Raw genomic sequence first — 24,177 nt, forward strand, 5'->3', positions numbered from 1 at the left:
TAGGAATGTGTCCACCAAACTAAATTGAATTAATTGAGTTAACGGGCAAATTGGAAAATTTGAGGACCAACATGAAGTAATTAAAAGGTTTTGGGGGAAGATTAGAAATAAAAAAAAAAAAAACAAGAAAGTAGCCAATGAGATGTTGAAAACACATAAAAAACCATTGAATAAATACAAGAATTCTCTTCCTCTTTCCTTCCCAAAATATGTCGGCCAAACTTCTTAAGTTCTCTCATCTATTCTTTCTTCCTTCCACAGCCATTTTCTCTCAAAATTGAAGAGAAAACCCTAAGCCAAGACCCTAGATCCTACCAATGTTTAGAACCTAAGCAAAGGGAGCAAGAAGAACTAGTGAATCAAGCTTGCAGAATCTGTTTCTTTTGAAGATTCTGTTCTGGTAGGGCTTGAAAAGAAGGGGAAAATTCTTGTTTTTCCAACTAAGGTTAGTGCTATATCTTCCCTCTCTTACCATATTAAGATAGATACTTCTTGAATTTGTTAAATTAGAAGCATTAGGGATTTGTAAATGAGCTGAAAATCTAAAATAGTTGGTGAGGCAGCAAGATCAGTCAAATTTAAAAATTCATAACTTGAGCTAAAAATGTTGGATTGCTATGAATTTTATGTCCCTAGAAACTTTAATGAGTACTCTACAACTTTGTAGTTTTGTGTTATACCTTATTTGTAACACCCCTATTTGTATAGCCTGGTATATTTCACTATTCCGAGGACAGGTGCTGGTCTGGACAATTAAGGAGATTAGAACCACATTTAAGTCAATTAGAGAAGCATAAACACAAATAATTAGTAATGTTCAATTAGTTAAGTATAAATAAGAAAAATAGAACATAAGAGGTTAAACGAGACGAGAGTCACGGCGATGGGTGACCTCCTCGGAAACGACTGCGAAGTCATTTTAAACTCAAATTTCGAACCGTAAAATGTGACGCCGAGGTCCTTAGGACCTTTATGAACACAGTGGAAAAGAGAAAATCATGAAAAAGAACTGTTAAGCCAGTCAAATAATTATGTCAGGGAGCTGGAAGAAATATGGAATTATTTGCAAATCGGGATGAACCAGCGAGGGGCAATTTGATCAATTGACCCCGAGAGCTGACTCCTGACCTAACTGTCAAATAAAATCAAAGAAAAGAAAATTTCAAAATCGAGAATTAAATTAAAGAACTAATAGAAAAATAGAAAAAAAAAAGAGAAAAAATGAAAAAGTAAAAAGGTGATGACATCATGCATGACCTCATGCATGATGCCATAAATAAATTAATTAAATTATTTATTAAATTAGATTTTGTGGTCTTCCATAACCTAAAATAAATAAAGAAAAGAAAAAAAAAACATTATTTGGTCATCTTCCATCTCCCTTGCCACCTCACTCTTTTCTTCATTTCACCATTTTTAATCTTCCATTAAAGCTTGCACTCAAGCTTTAATTTGTTCACTTACCCTTCATAAATCCCATAAAAACCTTACTAGAGCTTGTAATCTCAACTTAAGAAGAAGATTGAAAGAAGAAAGGAGGAGAAAAAAATTGAAGATTTGGTATTAAAGTTGAGGTAAGTGTATCCATTTAAAAGTTGAGATTTGATTGTTGTATTTTTGGTTGAATTAGCTTGTATTATGTTGAAAATGAAATAAAAATGTAACATCCCCATTGCACGTGTTCTGTACGTTCAATTGCTCCAGTAGTTAAATAACAGTCCAGGCAAGTCAGTATGTCTGGAACTATACTTTGGTGATAGTAAAAAGACATATAATGATGAAATAAATAAAAAGAAAATACAAGAAAAATCAAACAAAAATGAAAGAGAGAAAATGATGCTAAGTTCAACGAGCCGGCACCACAGCGATGGGTGACTGCACCGGGAAGGCCGTTGCCGACCCCAGGATCGCGGGGAACCCTCTGAATATAATTTTGAGACATAAATAAAGATTTATTGAAATGTAATTGACACTAGAAATATCAAAGAAAAATTAATAAATTAGTACAAAGAAAAATGAAAAATCGAAAGCAGACAAAAATCGATTATTCTAGAAAAATCGTGAATATAAACCGAAGTGGGGTATTTTGGTCATTTGACACATAGTGTTGCCTTTTGACCTCAATCTCCATTAAAAATAAATGATATTACACTTAGAAAATTTCATGAAAAAAATTAAATTGTGATACATTATAAGAATAGTGAAAGAAATGGGGGATAAAATCCAATTTATGAAACTTTGAATAATTAACATTAAAATCCAAGTTAGTGCTCCACTAACTTGGATATTGGGACCCTTATCACAGCCTTGGGACAGCAGATAGCACTCACCATCATCTTCTTCATCAGCCCATTTTACTTTGCCGTAATGAATTCCACCATGGAAATCACCATGGCCACCCCACATGCAACCTCCATGGGTGCATGATCAAGCCATCCTTTCCACTTCTTTCCTTCATTAAAGCTTGCCTACTCACCTTGGGGAAGATATTGGCAACAAGAAAAACCAGATTTTGGTGAAGTTTTGATAAGCTCCAAAAGTTATAAGTGTCCAAAACCTCTCCCTTGCTTTAGTAAAGCTTGTGTTTAGGTTGAGGTGAGTGTTTTGGTTAAGAGAAATGAAAGAAATAGTGAGAAATGGACTTGTCCATTTTTGGCAGCCATGAACCCCTGTTGAGCTTGAGTTATTTTTACTTCTAATGAATGAAAATGAAGGTTGATTAATTCAAATGAAAGTTGTAGTCAGTTTGTGCATAAGTATGTGCATGTAGTGTTTAGATTAAAGGTGTGAAATGGAACCTTGATGCCTTGAGCAAACTGCCATGTTTGGCAGCCCCAAATAGCAAGAATTTGTGTGTGAACATGTGGCTATTAATGATATATGTTAATGTTAAATTGTGGGTAGCAAGTGTAAGTGATATTGAAGTATGAATATGTTGAAGTATATGTGTAATATTAACATTGAAGTATGTTGAATTTGGGTGGATGTAAATATTGAAGTTTAATGGTGTATTGTGTGCCTTGTGGACTTGAGTATTCTGCCCAGAATTTTTGCTGGAATTGTGTACAATATATGTATGGAAGTGTTGTTGATTGAATATTGTAGTAATGAGGAGGAGAAGAAACATTAAATTGGGAGTGTATGAGCTTTGTGCAGGTTATGTATTAAGGGTAGCACCAAAATTAGGCCATAAATGCCAAACTGTGAACCCAATTGGTATGAGGCCAATATGGGGTGAAACTAGACACCAAATAAGCCAACTTTCATGTAGAAATGTTGCCAAAATTCTGCCTAGAAACTGACCTTAAAAAGTGACCAAATCCGGATTAGTGCATTTGAGGCCTGAAAACTGACCATTTGGGCAGCAGTTAGTTTTTAGGCCATAACTCACTCAAAACAGGTCCAATTGACCTGAAATTTTGACCATGAATAGTTAAGACCTATATCTACAAGTCTTATGAAGACACTAAAGCCCATAAATGACCAGAACCAAGTCAAATGGCTTGCACAATTTCGGGCACAAAAACTGCCGAATCAAAAGTGACCTAAAATTTTACCAAATTTTGCACCAAAAGTGCAATCTGTCCAGCTTTAGCAAATTGACCATATCTTGGTCTACACAACTCGGAATGACCTGAAATTTTGCCCCGCGTGCAATAAGACATAGAGCTACAATTTTGCTTCTTTGACCAGAAGCTAAAAACCAAGGGAAATAGGACTTTAAGCTAGACCAATCTAGCACACAAAAATTGAGAATTTGACATTTTGCATACAGTGATGCTTGAAGCATTTTGGCAATGAACACCAACTTGTAAAAATGGTAAATTGCACTATATTGGCAGCATATTGAGATATAAATTTTGACATATTGATGCTAGAAACAACTTATCCATATTGCCTAAAAAGGTCAACATATGCATTGACTTGTGAATTATATAATAATTAGTAAACTCCAAGGATTGAAGAATTAAACAATTAATTTATAATGTGCCCTAGTTTGCCTAGTTGACTAGTATGGATAGGTTGGCATGCCAATAGGATTCTGACAGCTATTTTGTAAATGGCTTCATACCAAACTGTGTTTTTACGGCTTATTATGCTGCACTGTGACTTTAATAGCCTATGACTATACATATTATGTATTTATTTTTGGCTTATCGCTAGATTGATTATATGGCTTTTTAGCCACGCTATTTGCACACCGGGTGACAGTTTGTGACCGTTGGTGTGACGAGGTACTAGGTACCCGGTGCTAGTATATCCGTTTATCGATGCAGTCGATATATAGGCTACGGGCGAGAATCCAAGTACTATTAAAAATTCAAATACATAAATCCAGTCTACTGACATACAGCACCACCAAAAATTCGTAAACACTTTATTTACTTTATTTTAGTGTATATTTCTTTATATTTGGCACCACTAAGCAAAATTCTTAGCGCGTTGCTTTTGTAACGCGTAGGTATTGGAGACACAGCTAGGGAGCCCAGCAGACCTCTGGCCAGGGTGAGACATCGGATCTGCACAGAGTCGAGTCATTTGCCTTTGCATTGCATATATGGTAGGACTTAGGATATCTTGTATTTTGTACTTTTGTTGTATATTTGAAAATCGGCCCTGTATTTTGTAATGTTATGAAAGCTCTAAAGTTTGAAATATTTTGTACATATTAAATAACATGGAGATTTCTGTATATATTTAAATTATTATGAACTGTATTATGGAACTGTTTAATGACTGTAAAAGTCTATTGACTTTACTGAGAAATAGAGACTGTGAAATATTTGAGATTTTGATATCATCATATTAAACTGTCTTCAACAGGTTTGGAAGGACAGTTTGTCCTAAATATAGATGGCACCTTGCCAAATTTTTATTACCAATCTTGAAATACTGATTTTATCAAAGTATGACAACAGTATCAGCATGATATGAATATTACATAAAAGACTTCTTAAAATCAAATTGAGTTTAAGAAATGAAATAATCACAGACTAGGTGTTCCGGCACGCCGTGTAGCACGCCTTGCTCGGCTATATTCTAGACGGGTGAGGGGTGTTACATTTAGTGGTATCAGAGCACGATTTAGGCATTTCTGGACCTAGATAGATTGCACATCATGCATTGCATTGTAAGTGTTAAGATGACTCTAATGCAGATCTTTTGATTTGTTTTGTTATTTTGATCAGAATATGGACTCCACATCGCAGAGAGCGGTCGATGAGGAAGTGGAAAGTCATGCTCCATCTATGACTGAACCAAGAGACGAGGAGGAACTGTTCCACGGTACCAAATGCATCATCCACATTTCAGCAAATGGTGAGTTCTTTAGACAGATGGCGGGAGTTATGCCACCACCACCACCTCCACATCAAAAATCTCATATGGAGAGACTCGGGAAGTTTGGAGGCGGTGGACTTTACGGGCAAAAGAGAAGATGATTTTGTCATAGTGAAAAGCTGGTTGGGACAGAATCGAAGAGTCTTGAAACAACTTCATTGTACTCGAGGCGAATTTGGAAGGCTGCTGTATCACTCTTGCAAGATGATACATACCGGTGGTGGGATCTGATAACTAGTGAAGTGCCACCATAACAAATAACTTGGGATTTCTTTCTCATGAGTTCGAAATAAGTATGTGGGCGTGTATATTTGGAAGAGAAGAGAAGGAGTTTATTACCCTATGCGAGAGGCAACAATGGCTGAATATGAAAGAGAATTTATCGAATGAGCCGCTATGGCGGAAATAGTCCCTAATGAGGCGAGAGAGATGCAAGAGACTTGAGGAAGGACTCAATGATAACATTAAAGTAATGATTACAGCCTTGGGGATTACTGAGTTTGCCAAGTTAGTGGAAGTCGCCAAGGTTGAAAAAGTTAGAATGAATGAGCGAGCAGAAGGACAGATACAGAAAAGAGGTCGTGGTCGGACGGTACATATTCCCCTAGCAAGCAAGAAATTCAAAGGTTTGCCTACTCGAGTTTGAGTAGAGCACCAAGTCGAGTCGATCCACAGAGGCCCAAATCTCGGTTGCACCAAGGAGAGGCAGTCCACCCCTTCAATGGCTAGCTCTCCAGAGCAGTGCATGGACCCGGCCCCAACGATTATCTGTTGCTTGCCCACATTGCCAAAAATGGCATAAGGGTGAATGTTGGAGGATGACAGGTGCTTGTTTACGGTGTGGATCTACAGACCACCTAGTCTGAGATTGTCCACGCAGAACTGCTACATCCACTCCGGTATCAACTGATAGGCCTGCCCCTCCAGCTCCAAGGGGTAGAAGGCCAGGTAAGTGGCGGCCGGTACTTCACGAAACCTATTTGAATCTGTGGAGAGGCGGAAGCGAGAAAACCAGCCAAAGCCTATGCTATAAGGGCACAGGAGGAACAGGATGCTCCAGATGTTATCAAGGGTACATTCCTCCTTTATAATACTTCTGTGCATGCACTAGTGGATCCTAGATCTACTCATTCATAAATTTGTATCAAAATTTGCCCGTAGAAAAGGGAATACGGTGGAGGAAAGTGACCAAGACATCCCTGGTCACAAATCTGCTGAGCCACGGTGTGGTAGTAAACAAGGTGTATAAGGGTGTCCATTGAAGATTCAAGGGAAAGAGTTCTTAGACTTAATCGAACTACCTTTCCATGAGTTTGATGTGATTTTGGGAATGGACTAGTTATCCCATCATCGAGCAATAGTAGATTGTAAATTGAAGAGAATCTCTCTGAAAGCTGAAACGAAGAAATAATAGTTGTGGGTGAAAGGACGATTTCTTATCCAATGTCATCTCATTACGATTTGCAAGGAGATGGTGAGAAAAGGGTGTGAAGCCTATCCGGCACACGTGGTTGACACTAGGCGAGTAAACTTGACTTGTCCGACATACCCACGATGAGGATTTCTCTCGAGGTATTTCTGAGGAATTGCCTTGTTTGCCACGAAAGGGAAGTTGAATTTGCTATTGAGATTATGCCGATGCACTACAATTTCAATTGCCCCATATAGGATGGCACCTGCTGAATTGAAAGAGTTAAAAATCCAGCTACAAGAATTACTAGACTAGGGGTTCATACGCCCCAGTGTGTCACCGTGGGGAGCTCCGGTACTGTTTGTAAAGAAGAAAGATGGGACACCGAGGTTATGTGTTGACTACTGGCGATTAAGCAGTATGATGAAGAACAAGTATCCATTGCCTAGAATTGATGATCTGTTTGATCAGTTGAAGGGAGCCGGTGTGTTTTCTAAGATTGATCTCAGATCAGGGTATCATCAACTAAGGGTTAATGATGCAGATGTGCCTAAGACTGCATTTAGAACCCGGTATGGGCATTATGAATTCCTGGTGATGCCATTTGGGTTAACAAACGCTCCAGCAGCATTCATGGACCTTATGAACCGTATCTTCCATCCATACTTAAATCGGTTCGTAGTGGTCTTCATTGATGACATCCTGGTGTTTTCCAAGGATAAAGCAGAACATGATGAGCATTTGAGAATTGTTCTGCAGACTCTAAAAGAGAAGAAATTGTATGCTAAATTGTCCAAGTGTGAGTTCTGATTGAATGAGATTGCATTCCTTGGACATGTAGTATCAGCTGAAGGGATTCGAGTGGATCCTAAGAAGATTGAAGCAGTGATGGAATGGAAGCCTCCCAGAAATACAACTGAGATCAGAAGTTTCTTGGGGTTAGCTGGATATTATAGAAGATTTGTAAAGGGATTTTCCCTGATAGCTGCTCCAATGACCAAATTACTACACAAGAATATGAAATTTGACTGGAATGACAAGTGTCAAGCCAGTTTTTAGAGGCTGAAGGCTATGTTAACAGAGGCACCAGTGTTAACATAGCCAATGTCTGGAAAAGACTTTGTAGTCTACAGTGATGCCTCACACAATGGGTTAGGGAGTGTACTCATGTAAGAAGGGAAAGTGGTCGCATATGCTTCCAGGCAGTTAAGGCCACATGAAAAGAATTACCCTACTCATGATCTAGAATTAGCAGCAATTATCTTCGCATTGAAGATATGGAGGCATTACTTGTATGGAGAAAAATGCTACATATATACAAACCATAAGAGTCTGAAGTATCTGCCAACCCAGAAGGAACTTAATTTGAGACAGAGGCGATGGATTGAATTCCTGAAAGATTATGATTGTGTGATTGACTATCACCCTGGGAAGGCAAATGTAGTCGCTGATGCTTTAAGCAGAAAATCTATTGTAGCATTAAGATCTCTGAATGCCCAACTATCCTTAACTCATGATGGAGTTATTTTGGCTGAGTTGCAAGTGAAGCCAAATCATTACAACAGTCTGAGGATGGGCAGAAGACAGATGAGAAATTAATGGCTGTTATGGGCAAAATCACTGAGGGGAGGGAAACTGAATATGAAGTGAAAGAAAATGGGTGCCTGTACTATAAAGATAGAGTATGTGTACCAGATGATAAAGAGTTGAAAACTAGTATTCTGAAAGAAGCACATAACAGTGTGTATGCTATGCACCCAGGGACCATAAAAATGTACCATGATCTGAAACTCCAATACTGGTGGCCAGGTATGAAGAAGGACATAGTTGACTATGTAACTAGATGCTTGACATGTCAGCAAGTCAAAGCTGAACATCAAGTTCCATCAGGTTTATTACAGCCCATAAACATACCTGAATGGAAATGGGACCGAGTCACTATGGACTTTGTCAGTGGTCTACCTCTCATTCAGAAGAAGCATGATGCAGTATGGGTGATTGTGGATAGGTTGACCAAATCAGCACATTTTTACGCGATTAGAACCGACTACTCACCGGAAAAGCTAGCGAGTGTACATCGGTGAGATAGTTAGACTACATGGAATTCCACTTTCCATTATATCGATAGATACAGAGGTTTACATCTAGATTTTGGAAGAAATTACAAGAATCCTTGGGCACACAACTCCATTTTAGTATGGCTTTTCATCCTCGGACGGATGGGCAATCGAAAAGAATAATCGAGTAAATTTTGAAACTCATTGAGTTATTGTGAACAATAATTGAACTGATAATGATAATAATAACCGAACATATGTGATAGGTCCTCGAGGATATGCTGAGAAGTTGCGTTATTGAGTTTAAGGGAAGTTGGGACAGATACCTTCCACTGGCAGAATTTGCATAAAATAATAACTATCAAGCTAGCATACAAATGGCACCCTATGAAGCACTGTATGGGAGAAAATGCAGAACACCTGTATGTTGGTGAGTTGGGTGAAGATAAGCTAGTGAGGCGGACTGATAAAGCAGAGAGAGAAAAGGTGAAAGCGATAAAGGCCAATTTGAAAGTTGCCTCGGGCCAATCGAAATCTTATGCTGACTTGAGGAGAAAAGACATTGAGTATGAAGTTGGCGAGAAGGTATTTCTCAAAGTATCACTGTGGAAGAAAGTGTTGAGATTCGGGAAAAAGGGAAAATTAAGACCTAGGTTCATTGGCCCATATGAAGTTATTGAACGTGTGGGACCAGTAGCCTACAGATTAGCCTTACCACCTGAGCTGGACAAGATACATAATGTGTTCTATGTCTCGATGCTCAGAAGATACAGATCAAATCCTTCACATGTCATCTCAGCAGAAGAAATTGTGGTACAACCTGACCTGACATATGAAGAAGAACCAATTAAAATCTTGGCACGAGAGGTAAAAGAGCTCAGAGTCATTTGCACTGCATTGCATACATGGTAGGACTTAGGATATCTTGTATTTTGTACTTTTGTTGTATATTTGAAAATCGGCCCTATATTTTGTAATGTTATGAAAGCTCTTAAGTTTGAAATATTTTGTACATATTAAATAACATGGAGATTTTCTGTATATATTTAAATTATTATGGACTGTATTATGGAACTGTTTAATGACTGTAAAAGTCTATTGACTTTACTGAGAAATAGAGACTGTGAAATATTTGAGATTTTGATATCATCATATTAAACTGTCTTCAACAGGTTTGGAAGGACAGTTCGTCCTAAATATAGACGGCACCTTGCCAAATTTTTATTACCAATCTTGAAATACTGATTTTATCAAAGTATGACAATAGTATCAGCATGATATGAATATTACATAAAAGACTTCTTAAAATAAAATTGAGTTTAAGAAATGAAATAATCACAGACTAGATGTTCCGGCACGCCGTGTAGCACGCCTTACTCGGCTATATTCTAGACGGGTGAGGGGTGTTACAAAAAATGTGGGGAAGGACTAAACTGAATTTTCGTCCAGCCTATGTAGGGGTGAGTATTGCATGAGTTTGATTGAATGAAATATGTTAGAAAGCTTGAATAAGTTGAGGAATTGTGTTTGTATGGTTGGAATTAGTAAAATGCAATAAATTAGGTGAGTTAGGGTTTTGGGACTTAGGGTTTTGAAGCAAAAATTTGAAGAAGTGAGTAAATTGTGTGTTTGACCTATTGTGAAGTGAAAAATGGTCAATTATGACCAAATGAGGTGTGTGGGAATGGTTGGAATGGAAGCTAAATTCGGAGGTTGTAAGGTCATGCTGCTGGCAGCATGACCAAGTCAACTTTGAAGGACCAAAAGTGAAATTTTACAAGTCCAATTGATATGGAACCAATTGGGGATGAAAATAGACATAAAATGACACAATTTTCATTTAGGAACCATGCCCAAAAAGTGACCAAAACCTAGTGAACAAATTGACCAAAATTGAATAAGAGCAGTCTGCCACTGTACAAACTGACCAAATAAATAGTGTTTGTTCATTTGGTCATAACTCGAGTTAGACAGGTCAAAATGACCTAAAATTTTACCAGAGATTAGATGAGATATAGACCTAAAACTTTCATGAAGAACACAAGTCCAAAGTCTGCCAGCAACCAAGCCATTTGGCCACCCCAAGTTGGTGACTCAAATTTGCCAGCACCAAAATTTGCCCAAAAAATCTGGGTTATTTTCCATCCGGCAGCCCTGATTCAAAGGACCATAACTTGAGCTACAAAACTCCAATTAGGGTGATCCAAAAATGAGAATAAACTTAAGACAATAAGGAACATTTTCTATGAAGGAAGTTTTATCAAATTCCAACAGTAATATTACCAATGGAATAGTACAACTTGGAGCACCAAAACTGAAAATTTGACAATTTGGCCAAAAGGATTTAAGCTTTGAGAAAATGACCAAAACCAACAAATTTAATGACCAAAATGTGGTATGTGGGTGAAGTTGGAGTTCCCATACCTATTAAGTCTTAAAAAGTCAATAATTTGACTTGAATAGTGTAGTGAATAGTAACCCGAAACACAAAAACTTCGAGAACGTCGAATTTAACGCAATAGAACTAGTAAAAATAAAGTTAAATTTATTTTCGGACTTATGTTAAGTTATGGTACTGAAACACTATGAAACTGTGTGTTTCAGCTGAAAAAGATTTGGAAGCTCTGAGAGACTGAGTCAAGGCCTAGAGGCGACTCACGTCAAGTTTGTGCACAATAATTCTTGTTTAAATATTTTATTCTCAAAAATTTGACTTCTGTGGTTAATTATGTACTGTGTTGCCATTTTATAATCGTAAGTATGACTTTGGAAATTGATTAGATTTTTCATAAATTATTTGAATAAATTGTTTTGAATTGATTTTGTGTTCACACTTAGCATGATAGTATCACACTATTCCTCCTCCATTTATGGGGTTGAGATCGTTTATTTTCCTCCCTTAGGGCTTGCCAGTTGAGGTTGAGATCGGATGAGTACTCATTAGCTAGCTAGCCACCTCCCTCATTGATTTCGATTAATGGGGTTGTAGATTGCTTTGTCGTGGTGTACAACACGGCATTGATCGGAAATTTTGTGTCATGGCTTAAGTTGTGTATGACTTTGGCAATACTATGCATATGAAATTGTTTGACTAAATTGTGTTATTATGAGCTTTGATAATTTGAGAAATATTTAAATTGTGTTTTACCAATGAATGATTTATGTATTGCGTTTTAAATTTTTATTGTGCACCACTGAGTATGTTTATACTCAGAGATAGCTTATTTTGCTGTCGCAGATAAGAGCAAGGAGAAAGTAGCAGAGTGAGCTGCTATCGAATTGTGGACCATATCAACCATTTTGTACGTGTATTATTTTATACCCTTGTAAATAATTTTGATGTAAATATAAAAATATTGTATGTATTAATGTAAGTTGAACAGTTGTAAATAAATTGTAATAATATTATTTTTGGATTTTCTTCTGTAAATTTAATATTTGTACATATGAATTTCATGTTTTATGCCTTGTGAATGAAGTATTAAATACTTTGAGATGATGAATTTTGATTTGTATTGTGGAATTACTTTGAAGTGTTTTGAATTGAGTTGAATTGAGGTTTATTAGAGGTTGGGAGTTGTGAAAAATTTTTGGAAGTGTTTTTCTCAGGTATTTAAAGAACTGTTTCCTCCAATTACAAATGGAACTCTGTCAAAATTTTTATAAAATTTGCAGCAAAATTTAAATGGACAAAAATTTTTACTAATATTTAAACTTTGAATAAATGGTTTTTAATTCCTACAAAAATGCTCACCACTTTTAAAATGTAAGAAAATTGTTTTAAAATCCCTTGTAGGGTACTTAATGAGTTATCGGTAGGTGAAGTTCGGTAGTTCATTAAGTATTCTACGGAATCATGTTATGCCTTACAAAGGGATAAGGTGTGACATGTTTTAGTGGTATCAGAGCATAGTTTTGCAATAAATTTTGACTATGCATGTGAATATTTCTTTGATAAGTACAACTGCTCAAGTGTCTTTAATTAATACATATGACATATTTACATCATGAATATGCATTAACGGAGGTCAACCTCCTTGTGTTTGATCTCAGGAAGTAGAAAATTTGGGAAAATGGAATGGAAGGAGGAGATCATTCCGAAGAACAATCTGTTGAGGCTGAGGTTCAAAGGGAAGCCCCTGCACTCCAGAACGTGAGTGGGTCAGCCACTCCAGCTCCTGCTCCAGCACCGCAGTTCCCTACTCAATTTGTACAGCAGATGGCTGCGTTTTTCCAGCAAATGGCGGGTAATATGCCACCCCAAGCTCAGATGCCATTACCTGTAGCACAACCACAGCCCTCAGCTCGGCAATATGAAAAGTTGATGAAATTTGGGGCCACCGAGTTTAAAGGTACCGTGGATCCACTGGAGGCAGAATAATGGTTGGAAGGAATGGAACGAGTTTTCAGAAAACTGCAGTGTACGGAAGAGATGAAGTTTGAGTATTCTATTTCCTTGTTACAAGGAGATGCATATGAATGGTGGAAGACCATCCCCCACAGCTTGGTTGAGCCACCTGTGCTGACATGGACAGACTTCCTGAGGGAATTCAGGCAGAAATGGGTTCCTGATGCATATGTAGATATGAAATTACAAGAATTTTTGAGTTTGAAACAAGGGGACCGAACCATAGCAGAGTATGAGAGAGACTTCTCAAGGCTAAGACACTATGCTGGAAGCTTAGTCTCCACCCCCAGAGACAGATGTAAGAGGTTTGAGTCCGGATTAAGGCCGAATTTGAGGATGCAAGTTGTGGGTTTCCGACATCAGAAGTTTGCTGAATTGATCTCACAAGCCCTGGAACTGGAAAGAATAGAATCAGAAGGGGCAGTAAAGAAGGGTATACAAGAGAAAGAAAAGACTGAAAAGACTACTGGGCAAGCATCTGAGAGTGGTTCTGGAAAGAGGAAACAGTTTGGGGGATCCAGCTCCCGTAGATCTGGCAGAGGCAGATTTTTTGGCCAACGACCACCCCGATCTGGTCAGCAGACCCAGCAGACACCCCGAGGAGCTCTATTAGTCCGGCAGTGTGAAACTTGTGGTAAAACTCATGGTGGGGTTTGTTTCAAGGCCACCGGTGCATGTTTTAATTGTGGAGGGAGCGGACATTTTGCTAAGGATTGCACTAGTCCGCGCCGGTCTGGATCTTTTGCTACATCTGATGGATCAACCCAAGTCTCTGCACCTAGAGGGTCACAGTCAGCTGCTAGAGGTAGAGGCAGAGGTAGGGGTCCTGGTAACACTCCTGGAAGTCAAAGCACTGTTAACCAGCCAGCACCCAGTGGTGCACCAGTCATAGTGTATACCATGCGTCAAGGGGAAGAAGCTGAAACATCAGACGTTGTAGCTAGTAATTTCTCCATCCTTGACCAAGATGTGCATGTGTTATTTGATCCTGGCTCCACACATTCGTATGTTAGTGCTAGTGTGATGTGTTCTACTGCTATTCAGTGTGTACCAATGTACTATGATGTGCTAGTAACTAGTCCATTAGGCCAGGAGGTCAGGGTAAATAGGTTATATAGGGATTGTCCTTTGGTGATCCAAGGACACACTTTTCCGTCTGATTTAATTGAAATGCCCTTTAGAGATTATGACATTATCTTGGGCATGGATTGGTTAGCCAGGCATCACGCCATGATTGGTATGCGAAAGATCACTTTTGGTCTTCCTCAGTATGGTGATGTAATAATACATGGGGAGAGACAGTTATTACCTTCAAACATCATTTCAGCTGCATTGGCCAGGAAAATGATTAGAAAAGGGTGTGAGGCGTACTTGGCACATGTGATAGACACCTAAGTGGGGAGTCCGGCCTTGAGGACATTCTGTATGTGACTTTCCGGATGTATTTCCTGAAGAATTGCCAGGATTACCTCCAGAAAGAGAAGTGCAGTTTGAAATTGATGTTATGCCTGGTGTGGACCCAATCTCCATAACACCATACAGAATGGCACCAGCAGAACTAAAAGAATTGAAAATACAGTTGCAAGAGCTGCTTAACAAGGGCTTCATCCGCCCTAGTGTGTCGCCTTGAGGAGCGCCAGTGTTGTTTGTAAAGAAGAAGGATGGCACTCTCCGGTTATGCATTGACTATCGGCAGTTGAATAAGGTGACAATAAAGAACAGATATCCATTGCCCCGCATTGATGACTTATTTGATCAGTTGAGAGGTGCAACTGTGTTCTCCAAAATTGACCTGAGATCAGGTTATTATCAGTTGAGGGTACAAGAGCAGAGTATTCCTAAAACTGCCTTTAGAACCCGCTATGGCCATTATGAGTTCTTGGTCATGCCATTCAGGTTAACTAATACTCCGGCTGCTTTTATGGATCTGATGAACACTATCTTCAAACCATACCTCGACCAGTTTGTTGTGGTATTTATTGATGATATATTGGTCTATTCGAGGAATGCAGAAGAGCAGGATAGACATCTGCGGATTGTACTGTAGACTTTGAGGGAGAAACAACTATACACCAAATTGTCAAATGTGAATTTTGGCTAAAGGAGATATCCTTTTTGGGGCACATAGTATCAGCAGAGGGTATTAAGGTAGATCATAGCAAGATTGAAGCTGTCCTTAATTGGAAGCCACCCAGAAATGTCACAGATTCGATTTTAGGGTTAGTGGATACTACCATCGATTTGTGAAGGATTCTCCATGTTGGCATCTCCATTGACCAAGCTACTTAGAAAGGATGTGAAATTTCGGTGGGACGGACAAATGCCCGGCAAAGTTTTGATGAATTGAAAAGATGTTTGGTGAGGCTCAGTCTTGACTTTACCTACAGGGTAAAGAATATACGATTCTGACGATGCTTCTCACAATGGGTTAGGTTGTGTGTTGATGTAAGATCAAAATGTCATTGCCTATGCATCACGCCAGCTAAAACCGCATGAGAGGAATTATCTGACACATGACTTGGAGCTCGCAGCTATTGTGTTTGCTCTTAAGATCTGGAGACATTATTTGTATGGGGAGAAATGTTACATTTACACAGATCATAAGAGTTTAAAGTATTTGGGCACCCAGAAAGAGTTGAATTTGAGACAGAGGAGATGGTTAGAGTTGATAAAAGACTATGATTGCCTGATAGACTATCAGCCAGGGAAAGCTAATATTGTAGCTGACGCCCTAAGTCGCAAGACTATGGCAAGTCTACAGGTTGCTCCTTTGTCTTTGGTACATGAATTGAGATTATTACATGCCAGTTTAGAGATTCATGATGAAGGGCAGACAGCAGTTGCATGGCATGTACAACCAGTGTTGATTGATCAGATCAGAATGGCTGCTTAGAATGATGAAAGGTATCAAAAGCTGTTGGAAGAAGTCCGACAGGGCAAGAAACTAGAGTTCTCAATCAGAGAGGATGGTTTACTGCTACACCAGGGCAGAATATGTGTTCCTAATGATGTTAATTTGAGGCAGATCATTTTGAAGGAAGCACATGAGTCTCCTTTTGCTATGCACCCTGGTGGTACAAAAATGTATAGAGGGCTAAAGGAGCATTACAGATGGATGGGTTTAAAAAGAGATGTGGCAGAGTTTGTATCCAAATGCCTGACTTGTCAGCAAGTAAAGGTAGAGCATCAAGTACCAACTGGGTTGTTACATCCACTACCAGTGCCAGAATGGAAATGGGAAAGAATAACTATGGACTTTGTAATGGAACTTCCGAGGACACAGAAGAGTCATGATGCAGTATGGGTCATTGTTGACAGACTAAGTCTGCTCATTTTTTGCCAGTTCGAATGGACTACAGTTTGGACAGATTGGCCAGGTTGTAAATTGATGAGATTGTGAGACTGCATGGAGTGCCAGTATCCATTGTATCAGACAGAGATCCTAGGTTCACTTCTAGATTCTGGGGTAGTCTTCAGAGAGCCCTAGGAACTAGATTGAACTTCAGTATGGCATTCCACCCACAGACAGATGGCCAGTCTGAGAGAGTAATTCAGATCTTGGAGGACATGCTACGGGCTTGTGTGATTGAGTTTGAGGGTAGTTGGGATACACACTTGCCTTTGATTGAGTTTGTTTACAACAACAGCTACCAATCTAGCATAAGGATGCCTCCATATGAAGCTTTGTATGGAAGAAAATGTAGAACCCCGTTGTGTTGGGATGACGTGGGTGAAAGAAAAATGATTGGACCCGAAATTGTTCAACAGACTGAAGAGAAAATTAGGGTGATCAAAGATCGACTTAAAGCTGCATCAGACCGTCAAAAGTCCTACATTGATTTGAAAAGAAGGGATATTGAGTATGCAGTGGGTGAGAAAGTTTTTCTCAAGGTTTCTCCTTGGAAGAGGATTATGAGATTCGGCAGAAAGGGGAAACTAAGTTCTCGTCTTATCGGGCCATTTGAGGTTCTGGAAAGAGTGGGTCCTTTGGCATATCGTTTGGCACTACCTCCAGAGTTGGAAAAGATACATAACGTCTTCCATGTGTCTATGTTGAGGAGGTATCGATCAGACCCATCTCATGTACTACCAGTAGAAGAAATTGAAGTGAATCCAGACCTCACATATGAAGAAGAACCCATAGAGATTCTGGCTTATGAGGTGAAGTAGCTACGGAACAAGTTGATACCATTAGTAAAAGTGTTGTGGAACCATCATTCGGGCCAAGAAGCTACTTGGGAACGAGAGGAAGACATGAGGAGACAACACCCACAGCTGTTCAGAGATTAATACCAGGTAAATTTCGAGACGAAATTTATTTAGGGGGGGGGGGGGGGGAATTGTAACACCCCTATTTGTATAGCCTGGTATATTTCACTATTCCGGTGACAGGTGTCGGTCCGGAAAATTAAGGGGATTAGAACCACATTTAAGTCAATTAGAGAAGCTATAAACACAAATAATTAGTAATGTTCAATTAGTTAAGTATAAATAAGAAAAACAGAACATAAGAGGTTAAGCAGTAGAGTCACGATGGGTGACCTCCTCGGAAATGATCTGAAGTCATTTTAAACTCAAATTTTGAACCGTAAAATGTGGCCTTGCGGTCCTTAGGACCCTTATGAACACAATGGAAAAGAAAATCATGAAAAAGAACTATTAAGCCGATCAAATAATTAGGTCGGGGAGCGGAAGAAATATGGAATTATTTGCAACCGAGATAAACCGCGAGGGCAATTTGGTCAATTGACCCGAGTGACTCTGACCTAATCAAATAAAATCGGAGAAAAGAAAATTTCGGAATCGAGAATTAAATTAAAGAACTAATAGAAAAATCGAAAAAAAAGGAGAAAAAATGAAAAAGTAAAAAGGTGATGACATCATGCATGACCTCATGCATGATGCCATAAATAAATTAATTAAATTATTTATTAAATTAGATTTTGTGGTCTTCCATAACCTAAAATAAATAAAGAAAAGAAAAGAAAAAAAAATATTATTTGGTCATCTTCCATCTCCCTTGCCGCCTCACTATCTTCTTCATTTCACCATTTTTAATCTTCCATTAAAGCTTGCACTCAAGCTTTAATTTGTTCACTTACCCTTCATAAATCCCATAAAAACCTTACTAGAGCTTGTAATCTCAACTTAAGAAGAAGATTGAAAGAAGAAAGGAGGAGAAAAAAATTGAAGATTTGGTATTAAAGTTGAGGTAAGTGTATCCATTTAAAAGTTGAGATTTGATTGTTGTATTTTTTGTTGAATTAGCTTGTATTATGTTTAAAATGAAATAAAAATATGGGGAAGGACCAAACTGAATTTTCATCCAGCCTATGTAGGGGTGAGTATTGCATGAGTTTGATTGAATGAAATATGTTAGAAAGCTTGAATAAGTTGAGGAATTGTGTTTGTATGGTTGGAATTAGTAAAATGCAATAAATTAGGTGAGTTAGGGTTTTGGGACTTAGGGTTTTGAAGCAAAAATTTGAAGAAGTGAGTAAATTGTGTGTTTGACCTATTGTGAAGTGAAAAATGGTCAATTATGACCAAATGAGGTGTGTGGGAATGGTTGGAATGGAAGCTAAATTCGGAGGTTGTATGGTCATGCTGCTGGCAGCATGACCAAGTAAACTTTGAAGGACTAAAAGTGAAATTTTACAAGTCCAATTGATATGGCACCAATTGGGGATGAAAATAGACATAAAATGACACAATTTTCATTTAGGAACCATGCCCAAATATTGACCAAAACCTAGTGAACAAATTGACCAAAGTTGAATAAGAGCAGTCTGCCACTGTACAAACTGACCAAATGAACAGTGTTTGTTCATTTGGTCATAACTCGAGTTAGACAGGTCAAAATGACCTGAAATTTTACCAGAGGTTAGATGAGATATAGACCTAAAACTTTCATGAAGAACACAAGTCCAAAGTCTGCCAGCAACCAAGCCAATTGGCCACCCCAAGTTGGTGACTCAAATCTGCCAGCACCAAAATTTGCCCAGAAAATCTGGGTTATTTTCCATCCGGCAGCCCTGATTCAAAGGGCCATAACTTGAGATACAAAACTCCAATTTGGGTGATCCAAAAATGAGAATAAACTTAAGACAATAAGGAACATTTTCTATGAAGGAAATTTTGTCAAATTCCAACAGTAAAATTACCAATGGAACAGTGCAACTTGGAGCACCAAAACTGAAAATTTGACAATTTGGCCAAAAGGATTTAAGCTTTGAGAAATGACCAAAACTAACAAATTTAATGACCAAAATATGGTATGTGGGTGAAGTTGGAGTTCCCATACCTATTAAGTCTTAAAAAGTCAACAATTTGACTTGAATAGTATAGTGAATAGTAACCCAAAACACAAAAACTTCGAGAACGTCGAATTTAACGCAATAGAACTAGTAAAAATAAAGTTAAATTTATTTTCGGACTTATGTTAAGTTATGGTACTGAAACACTATGAAACTGTGTGTTTCAGCTGAAAAAGATTTGGAAGCTCTGAGAGACTAAGTCAAGGCCTAGAGGCGACTCACGTCAGGTTTGTGCATAATAATTCTTGTTTAAATATTTTATTCTCAAAAATTTGACTTCTGTGGTTAATTATGTACTGTGTTGCCATTTTATAATCGTAAGTATGACTTTGGAAATTGATTAGATTTTTCATAAATTATTTGAATAAATTGTTTTGAATTGATTTTATGTTCACACTTAGCATGACAGTATCACACTATTCCTCCTCCATTTATGGGGTTGAGATCGTTTATTTTCCTCCCTCTCTGGCTTGCCAGTTGAGGTTGAGATCGGATGAGTACTCATTAGCTAGCTAGCCACCTCCCTCATTGATTTCGATTAATGGGGTTGTAGATTGCTTTGTCGTGGTGTACAACATGGCATTGATCGGAAATTTTGTGTCATGGCTTAAGTTGTGTATGACTTTGGCAACACTGTGCTTATGAAATTGTTTGACTAAATTGTGTTATTATGAGCTTTGATAATTTGAGAAATATTTAAATTGTGTTTCACCAATGAATGATTTATGTATTGCATTTTAAATTTTTATTGTGCACCACTGAGTATGTTTATACTCAGCGATAGCTTATTTTCTTTATCATGAGATAAGAGCAAGGAGAAAGCAGCAGAGTGAGCTGCTATCGAATTGTGGACCATATCAACCATTTTGTATGGGTATTATTTTATACCCTTGTAGATAATTTTGATGTAAATATAAAAACGTTGTATATATCAATGTAAGTTGAGCAGTTGTAAATAAATTGTAATAATATTATTTTTGGATTTCCTTCTGTAAATTTAATATTTGTACAAATGAATTTCATGTTTTATGCCTTGTGAATGAAGTATTAAATACTTTGAGATGATGAATTTTGATTTGTATTGTGGAATTACTTTGAAGTGTTTTGAATTGAGTTGAATTGAGGTTTATTGGAGGTTGGGAGTTGTGAAAAATTTTTGGAAGTGTTTTTCTCAGGTATTTGAAGAACTGTTTCCTCCAATTACGAACGGAACTCTGTTAAAATTTTTATAAAATTTGCGGCAAAATTTAAATGGACAAAAATTTTTACTAATATTTAAACTTTGAATAAATGGTTTTTAATTCCTACAAAAATGCTCACCACTTTCAAAATGTAAGAAAATTGTTTTAAAATCCCTTGTAGGGTACTTAATGAGTTATCGGTAGGTGAAGTTCGGTAGTTCATTAAGTATTCTACGGGATCATGTTATGCCTTACAGAGGGGTAAGGTGTGACATTATTCTCATGTAAAGATTGTGTTTGAGGGCAAAACATTTTACTATTCAAATATCGAAAATTGATCTGATAGTTTCTAGGACATGATAGTTAAATTCAAAAATTCATATCTTGTGCTACAAAACTTGAAATATTGTGATTCTTAAGTCATTGGAAAGCTTGATGAACGCCCTAAAACTTTATAGTTATGGCTAAGAATAAATTTTGCCTTTTGCATAGGGAAATTTTTACTTGTCCTGTTACTACTTTGAGTGCAAATGAAACTAGAACAGGTTGCACATTTTTATTTATATCTTGAAGTGTAGTTATGATTTTAATGTGATTCAAATTGAAAAGTGAAATAGACATATGAAAGTTGAACTCTGGAAAATATGGTAATGAAACTCTGTTTCTATAATTTTTGGTAGAATTTTGAATTCACTGCATCTGGCTGCCAGAATTGACTAAAAAATCTCATTTGTGGAACTTTAATGAATTTGTTTATGTATGAGTGATAATTAAGGGGAAATCAGTAAGTGTTGCTCTAGTTGAGCTAAATACATGCAATATTGAAAGTGTTTATGCCCATTACAAGTTTAAGAATAGGTGACATGAGGAATTGACAAGTCAATAATTGAGATTGTGCACAATAACTTGGCTACATGCCATGAGGACTATACATGGCTACATGCCATGAGGACTATACATGGCTACATGCCATGAGGACTATACATGGCTACATGCCATGAGGATTTTACTTGGCTATATGCCATGAGGATCATACTTGGCTACATGCCATGAGGATTATACATGGCTACATGCCATAAGGATTATGCTTGGCTTTATGCTAAAAGGATGGTGCTTAGCTAAGAGCCATGAGGATACTTGTCGCATATATTGTCTAGACATTGCAAGTGGGCTAAGGAAAATAAATGAAAAAGGTTATGTAACCATGATATTATAAATGCTTTTCCTTGAATGTGGACAATTATTATATCAAATATGTAATGTTTATGTGACCATATGCTATGGCATATCATGTTAAATTGTGGAAATTGTGCATTTTACCATTCCATTAGACTTGTTGGAAATATAGTTACACGATTGTTATGAATTTTTCATATATATATATATATATATATATATATATATATATATTGCATGACATAACATCATCAAATTATAGCACCACTAAGCATTTTGCTTAGCAGAGAGTTGTTGAACTTTCCGTGGGTAATAAAGTAAAGATAAAGAATCAGCACAGAGGTAAAGGCAAAGAGGGACATTTTGTTAGTTCTGTGTTCCCTGGAGCATGTACTAATCTTATAACTTATAAATAACATTGTATATATTTTGATGGCAATAAACATTTCATTTAAATGTTGTGTATGTTTAATATCATAGTTATTTGAAATTTTCCATTAGCAATATGTTATATATTCTATTCCTATGAGATAAGAATATGAGTGATAGAATATATGGGACATATGCTATAAATCAGAGTTTGCAGCTGAAGGATATTTTGGTGGCACATTATATCCAAAGAGCTGTCACCTCTATTTATCTCCATTGATCAATATGAGATACTGATGTATATGGAATAGTGAGTCTCATGCCATCTGATATGAGATATCGAGATAAACACAGTGGGCACTTATGAGATAAGTAGGTCAAACTTGTGACATTCAGATAACATGAACATGGCATTTACTCGAGTCAATAAAATGTTATTTGTGTCATACTAGTGCATATAGTCCTCAAACCTGAGATGACATGGTTGTCTCTTATATAGGTGGTTTGAGTTTGATACCATTTACATATCTATAATGTGTATAGATATTCTGGTGTGTGTTGGCTCATATTAGTTATATGTTGAGACAGGTGTTTAGTCAAGAGGGGATCCGTAGCCTTGAGTAAACAGGGTTAAAAGTCTTATGCGAATTTGAGCTGTTCTTGACAAGATTAAGTTCCTGGGTAGGATAGATGACTTTGTCAAGAAAGGTATTTCCTTATGGTAAAGTCTTAAATTTCAAGAATCAGATTTGAAATGAGTGCATAAGATTCCATGATAAGGGGTTTGACTTTACCATGACTCTTAATGGGATTGGGACATAATACGGAAGGATTTTAGTGCATGATGACATATGACTAAGGATTCATATTTAAGGTATTCCTTATTACTAATTGGGTGGCCATAGCATGCCATGCTAGGTGTCAACCATGGTCTATGAGATGCCTAAAATGATTTGGAGAAATCATTTAAGGTGAGGAAGAGTTCCAATGATATTAAGAGTTGATATCATTTCTCATTGCCAATTAGTAATGAGCCCAGTAAATCACACACTTATACAAGTTAATCACCAAGTTAATTATGATTTAATTGATTAATTAAAGAGTTTCATTAATTAATTAAATAGATTTGATTTGTAATAAGATTGTAAAGTCCCTAGCATGACTTGAAACCAAATCTAGGATATTGGATGTATTAAATAAATTGGATTTATATTTAAAGAGTTTAAGTATGAATTTAATTATGAAATTAATTAATGGAGATTAATTAATTAATTTATATGTTATATAAATTAATTTGAGGGAGAAATTACAATTTTGAGGTGAGAACTCAAAAATGCATACAAGGGCATTTTGGTAATTTTACAAGGTAACACGTGGTACCATGTGATGGTGATATGTGGCACTCAAATAGTATGCCATTTGTCTTCCATGTGATGGAAGATGATATTTGATAATTTAATCTTGGCTTGACACTTGCCTTAATAAGATTAAGACAACATAAAAGCAAGATTAAATGGGATTATGACATGTGGCACTTACTTAATGTTTTTTGTCTCTTGCACATAAATACATTATAAGAAGAAAATTTTTTCTTCTTCTACCTTCCCACCTTGGAAGGCACAAGGGAGTTCTTTCTCTCTCTTAATTTTTCTCCATTGATTCTTGAGAAAAAGCTCAATTGCTCTTGAATCAAAAGTTCTAGAAATTGTTTGTAGCCACCTACATCCATTAAAACATAGCCTAAAGACACATACCCTAATTGTTAGTAGTTAGCAAGCATCAAAGAGAGGATTTGGGCCTACCTAAGGTGATCTTGGTGGAGCTTGTGGTGGACAAGCTAGAGGAGACTCAATTAAAGCTCTTGGAGACTACCAAAGGGAATAGGAAGTGTGATTCTGCGCCTTTGAGGTTAATATTC

Source organism: Hevea brasiliensis, chromosome 1 (genome assembly GCF_030052815.1).
Source record: "Hevea brasiliensis isolate MT/VB/25A 57/8 chromosome 1, ASM3005281v1, whole genome shotgun sequence".
NCBI classification, from domain to species: domain Eukaryota; kingdom Viridiplantae; phylum Streptophyta; class Magnoliopsida; order Malpighiales; family Euphorbiaceae; genus Hevea; species Hevea brasiliensis.